Source organism: Brienomyrus brachyistius, unplaced genomic scaffold, assembly GCF_023856365.1.
Source record: "Brienomyrus brachyistius isolate T26 unplaced genomic scaffold, BBRACH_0.4 scaffold90, whole genome shotgun sequence".
In the NCBI taxonomy this organism is placed as follows: Eukaryota; Metazoa; Chordata; class Actinopteri; order Osteoglossiformes; family Mormyridae; genus Brienomyrus; species Brienomyrus brachyistius.
Genome location: NW_026042365.1, coordinates 451,478 through 467,609, shown reverse-complemented (window position 1 = coordinate 467,609; position 16,132 = coordinate 451,478).

Sequence of the window (16,132 nt, the reverse complement as noted above, 5' to 3'; positions counted from 1 at the left end):
TAAGTAGATAAAACCAACACGGCACTTCTAGTGTTAACTGTTTATTTGTGTTACCATTTGTGAGGAGTCTGCAGTAGACTGAGTTTCGGTGGGTTGTCGGATGGACAGGGTTGTGATAGGGTCACTTTTATGACTGCATGAAGTGCTCTTTTACCGTGGTCCACAAAATGACAGTAAATTTATTCAATAGTGACACTTCAAATGTGGCATTTATTATAAGTGCGCAGGCTTCATCATTCACAGGCTTTTCAGACGGGTGCTCAAACAGGGGGGCATGGCCGATGGGTACTTTTTGCCGCTGAAAATATTCGTGATCGCGTGGTGGGGGATATGGGCAGGATTCAGTGTAGTGTAGCACCAGGGAGATCCGTGCATCCCAGCATGCCTTGCGAGCACTCGTGTATGTAGCTCTGTGTCTGTGTAATTGTAAATAGCCCTTGTATTGTTCTTGTTATGGTCAGTTGTTTTCCTGAACGTGGCATGTATGTTTACCCATAAACAACATGTCTTGTGTGTGCCCTGTCCAGTCCTCACATGTTCCTAGCTTGTAGAACTCTCCCATCATGTGTGCACCTTACAGTTTGCCGTCTGACTGTAGAAATTGATTATATTGACATTGAATTACTGTAAATATTTGCTTATCCTTTGATTAATGATTGACACATAGTCATTGAATCACTGTAAATACTGTACATGGTTAACATATGATTAATATGATTAACATAAGAACTACTCCTACATTTGTACTACCGTGTAAGATATTGTGTACGGCCTACTGCGACTGCTTCATAACTACAGGTCTTTGTGCACCAGTTGGGGCAGCTTCAAATCCCTTCATCCCCCTCCTTACTCTGCTGTTCGTCTCTCCAAAGTCTGATCTCTCTTCAGGGTCTGCGAAACCAACCGCAGGCAGCTCTCATGAGGCAAAGACACTTAGTATTTAAAATAATCTCTTCTTGCTTAAGGCCTAAGACATAACATATCATTGAACTATATCTACTATGAAAGTTACTGAAGGAACATGTAACAAATAACACAAGTGAAATACTGATGTCAACAAACATGACTTTCACCTCAAGTAGCAACTATATTTGTTAATGATTTGTACTTCAGTGGTAACGGTGTTACTACTAAGTATCTGTGTCCCCTCAAGCAAAGTGTAATCTCAATTTCTTTAATTTGTGATTTTGAGTTTATCATACTACCTATTGAATTATTTAATTATCATAAACAGGTGTCACAATATTATAAAATGTTGTAATCACATAATTTCGCTCCTCGCAATAGTCCTCTTTGGAATAATAGATATTTTTACGGAGGACTGAAATTATATTCAATAATCATTGGATAGAAAGGGATAGCTGGCCTATTTTTCATTTATTGGATCATAATTATGATTTGTTATATCACAGTCTATTTGTTCTAAAATAGGGGGCGGCATGGTGGTGCAGTGGTTAGCACTGTTGCCTCACACACATGTGTGCAGAGTTTGCATGTTCTCCCATGTCGTCGTGGGGTTTCCTCCGGGTACTCCGGTTTCCCCCCCACAGTCCAAAAACATGCTGAGGCTAACTGGACTTGCTAAATTGCCCATAGGAGTGCGTGTGTGAGTGCATGGTGTGTGAGTGTGCCCTGCGATGGGCTGGCCCCCCATCCTGGGTTGTTCCCTGCCTCGTGCCCATTGCTTCCGGGATAGGCCCTGGACCACCCGCGACCCAGTAGGAAAAGCAGTTTGAAAAATGGATCTTCTAAAATATAACATTACTTAACTTGTTCAGTTAAAAGATTTTTTTTTGTGTCTGTGAGAACCTGTTTGTACACCTGTATGTGTCTGTGAGAACCTGTTTGTACACCTGTGTGTGTCTGTGAGAACCTGTTTGTACACCTGTGTGTGTCTGTGAGAACCTGTGTGTACACCTGTGTGTGTCTGTGAGAACCTGTGTGTACACCTGTGTGTGTCTGTGAGAACCTGTGTGTACACCTGTATGTGTCTGTGAGAACCTGTTTGTACACCTGTATGTGTCTGTGAGAACCTGTGTGTACACCTGTATGTGTCTGTGAGAACCTGTTTGTACACCTGTGTGTGTCTGTGAGAACCTGTGTGTACACCTGTATGTGTCTGTGAGAACCTGTTTGTACACCTGTGTGTGTCTGTGAGAACCTGTGTGTACACCTGTATGTGTCTGTGAGAACCTGTTTGTACACCTGTATGTGTCTGTGAGAACCTGTGTGTACACCTGTGTGTGTCTGTGAGAACCTGTTTGTACACCTGTATGTGTCTGTGAGAACCTGTGTGTACACCTGTATGTGTCTGTGAGAACCTGTTTGTACACCTGTATGTGTCTGTGAGAACCTGTGTGTACACCTGTGTGTGTCTGTGAGAACCTGTTTGTACACCTGTATGTGTCTGTGAGAACCTGTGTGTACACCTGTGTGTGTCTGTGAGAACCTGTGTGTTCAGCTGTATGTGTCTGTGAGAACCTGTGTGTACACCTGTATGTGTCTGTGAGAACCTGTTTGTACACCTGTATGTGTCTGTGAGAACCTGTGTGTACACCTGTATGTGTCTGTGAGAACCTGTTTGTACACCTGTGTGTGTCTGTGAGAACCTGTGTGTACACCTGTATGTGTCTGTGAGAACCTGTTTGTACACCTGTGTGTGTCTGTGAGAACCTGTGTGTACACCTGTATGTGTCTGTGAGAACCTGTTTGTACACCTGTATGTGTCTGTGAGAACCTGTGTGTACACCTGTGTGTGTCTGTGAGAACCTGTTTGTACACCTGTATGTGTCTGTGAGAACCTGTGTGTACACCTGTATGTGTCTGTGAGAACCTGTTTGTACACCTGTATGTGTCTGTGAGAACCTGTGTGTACACCTGTGTGTGTCTGTGAGAACCTGTTTGTACACCTGTATGTGTCTGTGAGAACCTGTGTGTACACCTGTGTGTGTCTGTGAGAACCTGTGTGTTCAGCTGTATGTGTCTGTGAGAACCTGTTTGTACACCTGTGTGTGTCTGTGAAAACCTGTTTGTACTCCTGAGTGTGAACCCGGACCCCAGACATCCAGAGGCCCCCCAGGGCATGGGAGCCCCCAGAGGACCACCGCAGGGAGAATAGCAGCCCCTCACCCAGAAAAGGGCAGAGGAGAGCTCCGGAGGGAGGCCATCCGGCAGCCACAGTGCAGGAGCCCCAGGGGGCCGTGGCGACGAGCCCGCAGGCTCTGCCGGTGGCCGGCCCCACCAGGGCAGACCGGGCCCTGGGCCCAGAGATCCAAGGACCCCCCACCCCCCAGCAAGGGCCCGACAGAGCCAGGAGGGCCAGATCCCGCCAGGCAACCGCCGAGGGTGAGCCAGCACCCACCCGAGCATCCAGCCCCGGACATCGAGAACCACCAACGCAGCAGCGGCCGGGGGCCCCATCCACCGGCAGGGAGTGTGGCGGGGGGGAATAGAGCCCGAGATGTTCTCAGGTGGAGTCTAGGACCCAATCTGACACATGCGTATAGACAAACAGGCACACACATATACAAGCATACGTTCCCACATAAACAAATATTCACACATTCATCAAACACAGACACACAAAAATGAACGCCGTACACATACTCTCACTCCCCATATATACTCTATATGGACCCCTATTTTACCTCTGGCGAGGAGACCAGAAGATCACCCCGGACCCCGCAGCAGCCGAGAAACCCACCAGCCCAGACCCCGACCAGACGGCCAGCTCTTCCTCTCAGCCCCCAGCCCCAAATGGCGAACAGAGAACAGAGGTGTGAAAAGACCCCATGCCCCCCTTCGCCCGCTCAGATGTGGTGTTGGTGTGTGTTGTTCTAAAGTGCTTTTAAGACAGGTGAAGGGCATAGCACTAACCACCCCCTGCCGACCAACAGCTGGTGTTAGCTTGGCCTCTCCCCAGAGCCCTCAATGTCTATGTGTGATTAAAATTGAGATGTGGGCCCTGGCACCAGAGGTAAGGCTGAATGAACAGACCGCCCTCTGGATGCCATTCTGTGTGCCCATCCCCAACGCCCTAAATGTATGTGTCATGAGAGAGTAAGTAATGAGAGTGTCTACGTTGTAGTGTATGAATGAGGTACAGGTGGTCGCGAGGGGACAGAGGAGGAATACCTACCCTGCATCCCAGCAATGCACCTACACCTCAAAGCCCTACATGTGTGGTGGTGTGATGGAGCGGGAGGAGGGAAGCATTTAGGGATTGGGAGGAAAGGAATGGGGGGGGGGGCAAAATACCTCCCCCCCCGGAGCCAGCTCCCCCGCTGACCCCCATAGGCACTCCCCGTTCCCCGAAATCCATCCAGGGAGGGGGGCCCAGGCCCATCCAGACTGTGGCCCAAGGCAGCGGCACCACCGGGCCCCACAGAGCCCAAGGTGCCCCACCGGACCCCACTGCAAAGGAAAAGCTACCCCCACCCCAACAGTCTGTTAACTCCCAGATTGCATAAGACGAAAGACATCCAGGTTGAGTCCATCCTCCTCCTCTATTGGATTCCCCCCCCCCCGCAGAGTGGATACCCCAAAAGCAGGGACCCCCTGCGGACAGATGCCCCCCTGCATGCACCAACCCACACCCCAGCAACACACCCACCAGGACCCAAGCCCCCCCAGCCCAGCCGGAACCCTGGCCCGGAGGCAGAGCGCCCCCAGAACCCCAAGCCCGCCCCGGATCTACCCAGGAGCAGCACGACCACCAGGCCGGTAACCTACGTCCGCCGGCACAGGCTCCCCCAGCAGCGCCGCCTGCAGCCGCCAGAAGGACCCCACCCAAGAGCCACCAAAGCCCCATCCAGGCCAGGACCGCAGTCCCATCGCCGAACCCCCCCAGCAACCCACCCCCAGGGAACAGCAGTGACCAAAGTGGGACAAAACCGTGACCCCCCACCCCCACTAGGTGATGGAGCTGATCAAAGGAGCCCAGAGAGATTAATCTTCCCTTCATTTCTAAAATTCTGGAGAAAGTTGTTGCTCACCAGCTGTCTTCCTTTCTTCAGAAAAATAATGCTAACGAACTATATCAGTCTGGTTTCAGACCCAATCATAGCACAGAAACGGCCTTAGTCAAAGTCATGAACGACTTGCTTATGGCTTCCGACCGTGGCTGTATATCGCTATTATTCTTACTGGATCTAACTGCAGCATTCGATACTGTAGACCATAATATTCTTCTGGACCGGCTGGAAACATTGATTGGCATTAAAGGGACAGCACTCCTGTGGTTTCGTTCCTATTTAACTGATCGTTACCAGTTTGTCCATGTAAACAATGAGTCATCCAAAGCCACTAAAGTAAGATATGGTGTCCCACAGGGATCAGTGTTGGGCCCACTACTGTTCAATCTATATATGCTACCACTTGGTAACATTATTAGAAACTACGGTATTAATTTTCATTGTTATGCTGATGATACACAATTGTATCTATCTGTCAAACCTAGCGACACATCCCAGCTCTCTTCCTTAGCCGACTGTCTGCTAGACATTCGTTGTTGGATGGCAAGGAATTTCCTCATGTTAAATACAGAAAAAACTGAGGTTATTTTAATCGGTCCTAAGGATGCTCGTAATAAGTTTGTAAACCCCAACCCTAGCGGCCTCCCTACTCAGTTTAAAACAGTGGTCAGAGATCTTGGTGTCCTGGTAGACTCCGACCTCTGGTTCAGTGCTCACATAAATAGCATTACCAGTACAGCATTTTACCATCTACGGAACATAGCCAAGCTTCGGAAGATGCTTTCCTTTCAAGATGCAGAGAAACTAATACATGCCTTTATAACTTCCAGGTTGGACTACTGTAATGCCCTCCTTTCGGGTTGTCCATCTGGATCCTTACATAAACTTCAGTTAGTACAAAATGCAGCAGCCAGAGTTCTCACAAAAACTAAAAAATTTGATCACATTAGCCCTATACTGTCCTCCCTGCACTGGCTACCAGTGAAATCTAGGATTGACTACAAAATACTGCTATTAACCTACAAAGCTCTGAATGGCCTTGCACCACAATATCTTAATGATCTTCTGGTCCCTTACAACCCTTCTCGCCTGCTTCGATCACAAGGAGCAGGATATCTGTTAGTTCCTAGAGTAGACAGGACTACGGCAGGCTGCAGAGCATTCTCTTACAGAGCTCCGCAGCTGTGGAATGGTCTCCCGGGGGATGTGCGGGATTCAGGCACACTCTCGCTATTCAAGTCTAGATTAAAAACGCACTTGTATAGTTTAGCGTATAGGAAACCTAGTTCTAGTTCCAGCTGGTTGCTCACTCCCAGTTAGACTAACAGTATGAGGTGAAGAGCTGGGTGGGGATCGGTGCCCTTGGCTTTGGATAAACTGATGCGTCAGTGCTGTCGCTCTAGCCTTTCACTAGAGTGTTGATGTTCAGGGAGTCCCCATGCCTGTGTTCCCGCCTGTCTCTCCCTCTTTCTCATGCTGCTATAGCCAGATCTGCCGGAGCCTAGATGAATATTGCACTCAATCATTTTGCTTGCACTGCCTCTAGTTTCCTCAACTCTGGCTAATACACTATTTTCTTACTTCCTCCCCCACCCCTTCTGGGGTGTGCTGCCCGGAGAACCATAACATCGAGGAATTTATGCTTCTGCTGCCTGCAAGACCACTACCTCCACTTCCGGCAACTACCCTCCAGCCTGCCTGCCCTTGGCTCACGGATGCCTCTCCTTCCTCCCCTGCATATTAGCTTAAACTATATAATTCTTGTTTTGTTTGATTTTTCTGCTGGCCCGTGGAGGATGGGCCCCCCCTTGGGTCTGGTTCCTCCCAAGGTTTCTTCCTCTTAGGGAGTTTTTCCTTGCCACCGTTGCCTTTGGCTTACTCACTGGGGGGTCTTTACGTGGCAGAAATGTAAAGCGCATTGAGACAATGTAATGTTGTGATAATGCGCTATATAAATAAAATTGCATTGCATTGCATAATCTAGTGTGGCGGCAGAAGCTGTATCAAGACTAATATGGTTCAACAAACTGTCTCTATATTGGTTGATATTAAGATTATTTTTATTTTTCCAGTTCATAAGGACAGTCAGGGGCGACATGGTGGTGCAGTGGTTAGCACTGTTGCCTCACACCTCTGGGACCCGCGTTCGAGTCTCCTCCTGGGTCACATGTGTGGAGTTTGCATGTTCTCCCCATGTCGTCGTGGGGTTTCCTACGGGTACTCCGGTTTCCCGCCACAGTCCAAGAACATGCTGAGGCTAATTGAACTTGCTAAATTGCCCGTAGGTGTGCATGTGTGAGTGAATGGTGTGTGAGTGTGCCCTGCGATGGGCTGGCCCCCCATCCTGGGTTGTTCCCTAACTCGTGCCCATTGCTTCCGGGATAGGCTCCGGACCCCCCGCAACCCAGTAGGATAAGCGGTTTGGAAAATGGATGGATGGATGGATAAGGACAGTCTTCTTAGCAATGCATAAGGTGGTGAAAGCCATGTGGGTTGTGTTAATCTCTGTAGTGACACGATCTAGGTCGCCCATGACTGAAGGAGAGGCTGGAATGGTACATTTCAGAAAGTGTCCTGTATATTTTAGGCAGTAATTTGGGGGTTTTGAGATTAAGGAATTCTGCCACACTTGGTGGTATTTGTAATTTGATTTGATTAGACCTTAATTTCTTTTTTACTATAGATTTAACTTGTTGATATTCTAAAAATCTATTCTTGTTAATCCCATATTGTTTAACTAATATGTCAAAGGGAATAAAGTCTGGGGCGGCATGGTGGTGCAGTGGTTAGCACTGTCGCCTCACACCTCTGGGACCCGGGTTCGAGTCTCCGCCTGGGTCACATGTGTGTGGAGTTTGCATGTTCTCCCCGTGTCGTCGTGGGGTTTCCTCCGGGTACTCCGGTTTCCCCCCACAGTCCAAAAACATGCTGAGGCTAATTGGAGTTGCTGAATTGCCCGTAGGTGTGCATGTGTGAGTGAATGGTGTGTGAGTGTGCCCTGCGATGGGCTGGCCCCCCATCCTGGGTTGTTCCCTGCCTCGTGCCCATTGATTCCGGGATAGGCTCCGGACCCCCCGCAACCCAATAGGATAAGCGGTTTGGAAAATGGATGGATGGATGGATGGAATAAAGTCTATTCCTTCGAATATATGTTCCAAGTATTTAATACCTTTACAACTCCAATCTGGGAAGTTTATCATATTATTATTTAGTAGTACATCAGGGTTGTTCCAGATGAGAGTACGTTTGCATGGGATTAATGAAGACTCAGTCGCTTTTAGAAACTCCCACCACGCTGTCAGAGAAGAGCTGATACTGATGCTTTTGAAGTATTCGTGTCGTTTAATGTTTGAGCTAATGAATGGTAGATCCGAAATCTTTATATTATTGCATAGTGCTTGTTCTACATCTAGCCAAGGCTCATCTAAGAGGGTATGTTTTAACCACCCTGAGATGTTTTGGAGCCTGTTGGCTAAGAAATAGTGGTGAAAGTTAGGCAGATCTAGTCCTCCTTTGTCCTTAGTCCTTTGCAGTGTTTTTAAGCTAATACGTGGGGGTTTATCTTTCCAGAGGAATTTAGAGATGGTGGAGTCCAGAGATCTAAACCAGTCAGGTGGTGGTTTGCTCAGGATAATTTCAAATAAATAATTAATTCTTGGCAAAACCATCATTTTTATTGAGGCGACCCTTCCCATAAGTGATATGGGTAGGGACTTCCACCTAACCAGATCATCCTCTACTTTTTTTAAAAGTGGGGTATGGTTTAGTTTAGTTAAATCTGCCAGCCTAGGTGAAACGTTAATACCTAAATATTTAATATCTCCAGACTGCAGTGGAGTGGGAGAATTATTCTGGAAGGAGCAATTAATTGGAGAACTGTAGATTTTAACCAATTTATCGAATAATCTGAGACTCTTGAGAAAGAGTTTATTAATATAATTACCTCAAAGAGAGTGCTTTGTTAATGCTGGAGAAAAAGTAACACATCATCCGCATAAAGACTTACCTTATGTTCTACATTCCTGCGTTTAATGCCTTTGATCACTATAGCCTGTCTAATTGCTGCTGCTAGTGGTTCAATAAAAATTGCAAATAGTGAGGGGGAGAGAGGGCATCCCTGCCTGGTGCCCCTCTTGAGACAGAAACTGGAGGATGTTTGGTCATTCGTCCTGACATATGCTGTTGGGGAACTATATAATATTTTTAACCAGTTTTTGAAAGAGTTTCCGAAACCCAATTTGCGTAAAGCTGCAAATAAAAAATTCCAGTTAACTCTATCAAATGCTTTTTCTGCATCTAGAGACAATATTGTAATTTGAAGGTTTTTATTGCATGAATATTCTATCAGGTTAAGTAATCTTTGTGTATTTGTTGATGAGTGCCTCCCTTTTATGAAACCAGTCTGGTCAGGATGAATTATGAGAGGGGTTATCTTCTCTATTCTTTTTGAGAGAGCTTTGCAGATTATTTTAAGGTCAACGTTAATAAGGGATATTGGACGATAGCTGGTAGGCAATGTAGGGTCTTTGCCTGGTTTTAGCAAGAGACTAATGTTAGCGAATTCATATTTGGTGGTAGCCTACCATTTTCCCTGGTTTCTTGCAACATTCTGTATAATGCTGGTGCCAGAATTGTCCAGAATTCTTTATAGAATTCTGCTGGAAATCCATCTGGACCTGGCACCTTTTTATTGGGCATACCGTTCAGGGCTTCCTGGAGTTCATCTGGAGTCAGCGGAGAGTCCAGTGCCATCGCTTGATTGTCTGATAATTTCGGATGGGTTATACTATCAAGAAACTGATCAATTTCGTCTTTAGATGGGTTTATCTGTGGTGAATATAAAGATTTGTAAAAGTCCCTGAAAGTGTTGCTTATTCTGTCAGGATCATATACTGTATCCCCAGTTGAGTCTTTAACAGCACATATAGCTGTTTTTTCTTATTTATTTTTAACTGATTAGCTAAAAATTTACCTGATTTGTTACCATGTTCATAATTTTGTCAGCGAAGCCTTTGTGCTAAGAATTGAGTTTTTTTATTAATAATTTCATTTAATTCTAGTTTTGCTTTACGTATTTTATTCAGCATTTCCTGTTCCTGGGATGATACACAGGCTTCTTCTAAGGATTTGATGGTTTCTTCTAATTCCTGGATACACTTGTTTTCTTTTTTCTTTTTATGTGATGAGAATGAGATTATTTTACCTCTCATCACAGCTTTGCCTGCTTCCCAGAGAACAGATGCTGATGTTCCAGGCAGGTCATTATAGTCTAAATATAAAGCCCACTCTTTTTTAAAATAGTTAATAAAGTCTCCATCTTTAAGCAATGATGTATTAAATCTCCAGTTTCTACTTGGTGGAATGGCCTTCCTATTTATTAGGGTTAAAGAAACAGGATCATGATCGCTGACAGCTATAGGGTGTATCTCTGTGTCTGAAATGTCACTCAGCAGTGAGCTACTGACTAGGAAATAATCCAGACGAGAGTAAGAGTGATGGACATGTGAGAAGAAAGTATATTCCCTAGGGGTGGGGTGAAGAGAACGCCATGCATCGCAAAGTCCGTAGTCGCTCATGTACTGTTTAACTATATTAGTGGATTCCCAATTGCGCTGAGCAGCTGTACTGAGCCTGTCCATTTCTTTATCTAGTCCAAAGTTGAGGTCGCCCCCCAGAACAAGTGCGCAATCTAGGTGTTCAGAGAGTGCGGTAAAGAAAACGTGGAAGGATGAGGGGTTATCAACATTTGTACCATATACTGTACTATATACATATACTAACAATATACAACTTTTTGTTAAGTATAGATAATTTAATGATTATAAATCTACCCTCTGGATCTATAACTGTGAAACTGACATTAGCACATGCAAATGAATGAGGTATAAGCGAGCGTGTACACGCTTGTGCGTGTGTGTGTCCTATGTGTCTGTGTGCGCTATGAGGTCAGAGTGGTTTCGGATTGGGAACAGAACTCTGCGTCGCTCCAGGATCTCTTTGGGGAACTGGTCGTTTACGCCAAAGTCCGTTCCTTTTAGCTCCCTGCCGCGGCTCTTCACCTGCTCCTTCTGCTTAAAATGTCCAAATTTAGCCACAATAGGACGCGGTCTCAGTGCACCAGGCCTCTTGGCTCCCAGCCGATGGACTCTCTCAAAGCAGATGTTTTTCAGGTGGGTCTTCATAAAGGTTTTAACAGTAACTTCTGCGTCCTCTTCGGCAGATTCCGAGATGCCTGAAAACACCAGGTTATCGCTCATGTTACAGGCCTGTAGATCAATGACAGTCTCTTTCGTTTTTTTTTTTCTTCATTTAGATGGGTCACATTTTCAGTTAGAGACTTAACCGTTTTCAACAGAGAGTTTCCACCTGCTGCTGGCTGAACTCCAAAGATTCCCTCAGGGATTTGAATTCCTGATGTAGAATCTCGACCAGAGCCAACCTCGCGTCGAAGCTGGACAATCGCTTGTCGATTGAATCCAGGATGTCGGCAAAGTCTTTACCAGTCGGCGATGCTGTGCCGGGGGAGTCTGCCGGGCGACTTCTCTTGGAGGACGGCGTCTCGCTTTTGGCTGGAGAAGATGCATTTGCGTTCTTCTTCATGACTATAATGTCGAAGTACCAGTCGATGTATTCCTGAAGAGATTCCAAATTCCCCTCGCTGTCCTCGCTGTTCATTCAGATTTTCCGCCAAGTCTCCGGCGTCTGACGTCACCTACAGCATTTCTTTTTGCTTTAACAAAACGATCCTTATACATATTAAGAAAAAATGTTAACTACAGTACATTGTATATATGCCTGGTGATTTTTGATTGAGTTTGATTATCAAACTCTAAAGGTCAGTCCTTGGGGTGTGCACTTGTGTGCGTGTCTGGGGTTTTGTGTGTGTGTGTGTGTGTGTGTGTGTGTCTGTGTGTCTGTGTGTGTCTGTGTGTGTCTGTGTGTGTGTCTGTATGTGTGTGTCTGTGTGTGTGTCTGTATGTGTGTGTGTGTATGTGTGTGTGTGTCTGTATGTGCGTGTGTGTCTGTGTGTCTGTGCCTGTGTCCTGGGGGTCAGACTGGAGAACCTGGCGGAGGTGTCTGAGAGGAGAATGCTGAAAAAGCTTCTCAGCATCATGGACAGCCCCTCCCACCCCATGCACGCTGCCATGATGGGTCATCAGAGCTCCCACAGCAAAAGACTCATTGCCTCCAAATGCAGAACCGAACGACACAGGAAATCCTTTCTCCCTGTGGCAATAAGACTGTATAACTCTTCCTCATTTTGTAGGTGATTTTTTCAGAACTGTCATTAATCCTTATTTGGATTGTGCAATATTACACGTCTGTTTGGTATTGAATGTTTGTTCTATCCCATCATCACATGCTGCTATCTCAATTATTCAAGGCACTACACTAAGACACTTTTCATTACCACATGCACTAATAATCTGTTATTTTATATTTGTTATAGCTTAGTTACAGTTTTTTTTTTTTTTTACTTTGTACAGAGTATGAGTATTTAGGAGTATTTATATAGTTATAATACAAAGTATTACTCATAGTTATTTGCACTATTATTTTCTTTACCTTACCTTTATTCCTATTGTTGCACTTAGCATGTAAAGGACAAAAGAATTTCCCTCTGGATAAATAAAGTTTTTTCTTATCTTATCTTATCTGTGCGTGTGTGTCTGTGTGTGTGTGTGTCTGTGTGTGTGTCTGTGTGTGTGTGTGTGCGTGCGCTCGCATGAGTGTGAACAAACATTTACTGAAAAAGCTTGTTTATTAAAATAACTAAGGCATTATTCTACCAAAGTTTTAAAATGTTTTTAATGTATGTCACTACTGTAAATACTGGGCACTAGTTCCTATAGCTAATACATGTAATTAAATAAACCGGGGGCGACTTATTTAAAATAAACTAACAAAATACAGCTAAAATGTTTTTGGTGCTGGTTGCTAAATGCCGCTCACTACACAGCAAATGTGCCAGTGTTAAATTAACACTGCATGGTGTTTATATGGGTCCAGTGTTATCTTTCACAATTTACAGAGTGCCTTGAGTGTTGTTTTTACAGTGTTAATCTTTATTAACTCTTATAGTGTTCAATTTACACCATAGGGTGTTACTGTAAGTCACCGAGTCTCCACCTCCACATATCTGCCCTATTTTAATATGCGCACAAGAAGTCATGAGGATCAGAAGAGCCGTCCCACATTTACCCACCATCATGAGAAAGACTCTGACCAAAAAGGACCTTACAGCTGTTTCTTGGTTTATATTGAAGGTTTGCTGGCTCAGTTCTGGCTGATCCTGAAGGTTAGAGAGCTGTGGTGCTGGTGGGTTTATAGCATGTTGGTGTGAAGTCAGCAAAAATCTCTTGGAAACCGACAGCACACGCCTCCAGAGTGGTATATGTTTTAATGGGGTGGGGGTGTATTTGATTGCCGGTCCTGCTCTTGAATGTTTAGCATATGTGGAAAGGTGTTAGGACAGTTGTGATGCCCTTTTCTGTGCAGCTCCTGGTATGGTGTGAACCCATATAGACACCATGTAGTGTTAATTTAACACTGGCACATTTGCTGTGTACTTTAAATAAGTCAACTATTTAGCAGAGCTGGGCAGCTTTATAGCTATTCAGAGTTTCTGTCAGTTTTTGAAATCCCAATAAGCCCTAAAGTTTGCCATTGTTTTTGATATAATCCCTGATGGAGTAGTTATGTTGTTGAAGAATTTTGTTCCATCTATGGATCCTGTTGAATCTGCTGTTGGTAAGGTATGTTTTTCTATACATTCTTTTCAAGAAATAATAATTAAAAAATCAGGACATTCTTTACCCAAAACTACACCTCCGTTCCATATGTTGTTTCATACTGGAATGGCATAGTGGATAATATACCTTGGAAAAAGGTGTGGACTTTACCATATAAGTTTTTATTAACAAATAATGTAGAAGAAGTCACCTTTAAATTGTCACATAAAGTTTATCCGTCCAAATATTTTCAATCTAAAAGGATGAGAGAGATTGACACCAGCTGTTCTTTCTGTGAATGTGACTGCAAAACTAATGTTATTTTGGTCTTGCCCTTTTTCTGAAAAATTCTACTCTGATATGCTTAACATGATACAAACAAATGTATGTCATAATTTTCAGTTTTCTTGTAAAGATGTTTTTTGCGGGTTTTTTGTGACTGGAAGAATACATGTCACGATCGCCGTCGGGCGAGCAGGGAGCGGAGAATCAGTAACTCCGGCTTATTAGGTAGAACAAACGGACGAGGCAAAACACGGAGCACGACGTCTATGACGGAACTGGGGATATGTACTCTGACGTGGACTTAAATACACAGGACTGAATGAAACAAGAAGAAACAACTGATAACGTCCGGGTTCCATATGAGGTTAACGAGGGGGCGTGGCACACAGGAAGATCGTACGAGCCGAGCGTGACAATACAGATAAATTTAATACTACTAATTTTATATTCATAAATGTAAATACAATAAATCTAACCTATTTTTCCTTGTTCACAAATTAGACCTAATAAATTATATTAATCTAATCAGAAAGTCTAAAAATAAAAAACAATCAGAACTGTATCCTGATTTGATGCGTTTTTACCTGATGTATAGACATAGTGCTCAAATGTTCTGTTATATTTGGTATTGAGATGGTATCTTTTACTTTGTAATAACTCTGTCTGAATATCATTTTTTGTTTTTGTTTTGTTTAATGTTCTGTCTGTAAAATATATTACCTGTACTTGTTGAGTATTGGAATTTTTTTTTAAAGTGTGATTCAAGTGTTTAGTTTGACCTTTACTTCGCTACACCAGTTAATATATTTTGATGAAATTATAAAATTACACAGTTTTGTCTTTGACCCCCCCCCCCCCCAAATACCTTGGATTCCTCCATTTCTAAATTTCTCAAATCGCCACTGTTAATGATTTAAGTGTTACTGCAGTACCGCTTTTTACACGCACGATCATCCTTAATCTGTGTTATAAGGCCACTTAAAAAAAATTGGTTCTCGTCCTTTTTTTTTGGAGGGGGTGGGTCTGGGGGGGGGGGGATTTATTATTATTATTATTATTATTTATTTATTTTTTTTTACAAATTTTGATTGACTGTTTGGACTTTCAAATATGTAAGAAAATACATATTTGAAAATACATACCGAAGAGAGCAGACCTACTTAGTACGCCTCCTCAGTTCTTCCAGTTTGTTGCGTTTCAAATATATTAAATGTAAGAAAATACAAGAATGTAAATTCCTTGATCCATGTGTATCTCATAAATGCCTTCCCAACTATTGATTTGGATACTTTATGCTGATGTTTCATTCGTGAATATAAAAATGATACTATTTGAAACCAATATTCTGTTTGTCATTCCCATTCTAAATGAACAACCAAGATTTTAAAATATATATCTAGAAAGAAAGTGTATTAGAACATGTTAAAACATGAGGAATTTACAAAATACAGGAACCTGAATGGTTGAACAAGGAAATGCAACTCTACAAACAAGTACTTAAGAACATGTACCACATCACTTCCCCAGATTTAAATCTTTGCACCAGCCCATCTCAGGTAGAGACAAATTTAGGTTCATGAAACCATTCCAAGACTAGGATTACACAATGTGGATCAATCGTCGATGTGGAATGCGCGGGAAATTCAAATTTCGTCATTCTTGGGCATTTTCCATGCGATTTTTACGAAATTAAAAAAATTCTGGTCAGAGGCATTTCGGCGGGTCGGGAGGGAACGAGAACCATTTTTTTAAGTGGCCTAACCGAATTACGGTTATTGTTACTAATAGATGTGGACCCCTTGTTAGTTTCCCATATGATAAATATTGTGTTCAATGTTATTATTTTGCACTGTTATTTGCATTGTTCATATCTTGTGATGAACATCTCTTGTGTTCATCTCTAGTGCAATGTACTGCGTGGCTGATGGGTTTAAGGCAGGGACAACTGTGGTGCGATTCAGGCAGGCAGGGTAACAGGAGCGGAGCACACACAGGCACTTTGGCCAGCTCGCGGGAGGGTCCACTGAGTGGAGTGCAAAGAGCGCATGCGTCATGCAGAGCACTCGACAAGGATCGCCGCATACAGTCCTGTTTAACAAGCGGGTTTTTGTGCTTGTGTTTCAGGTGAGCGAAACTGTTCAA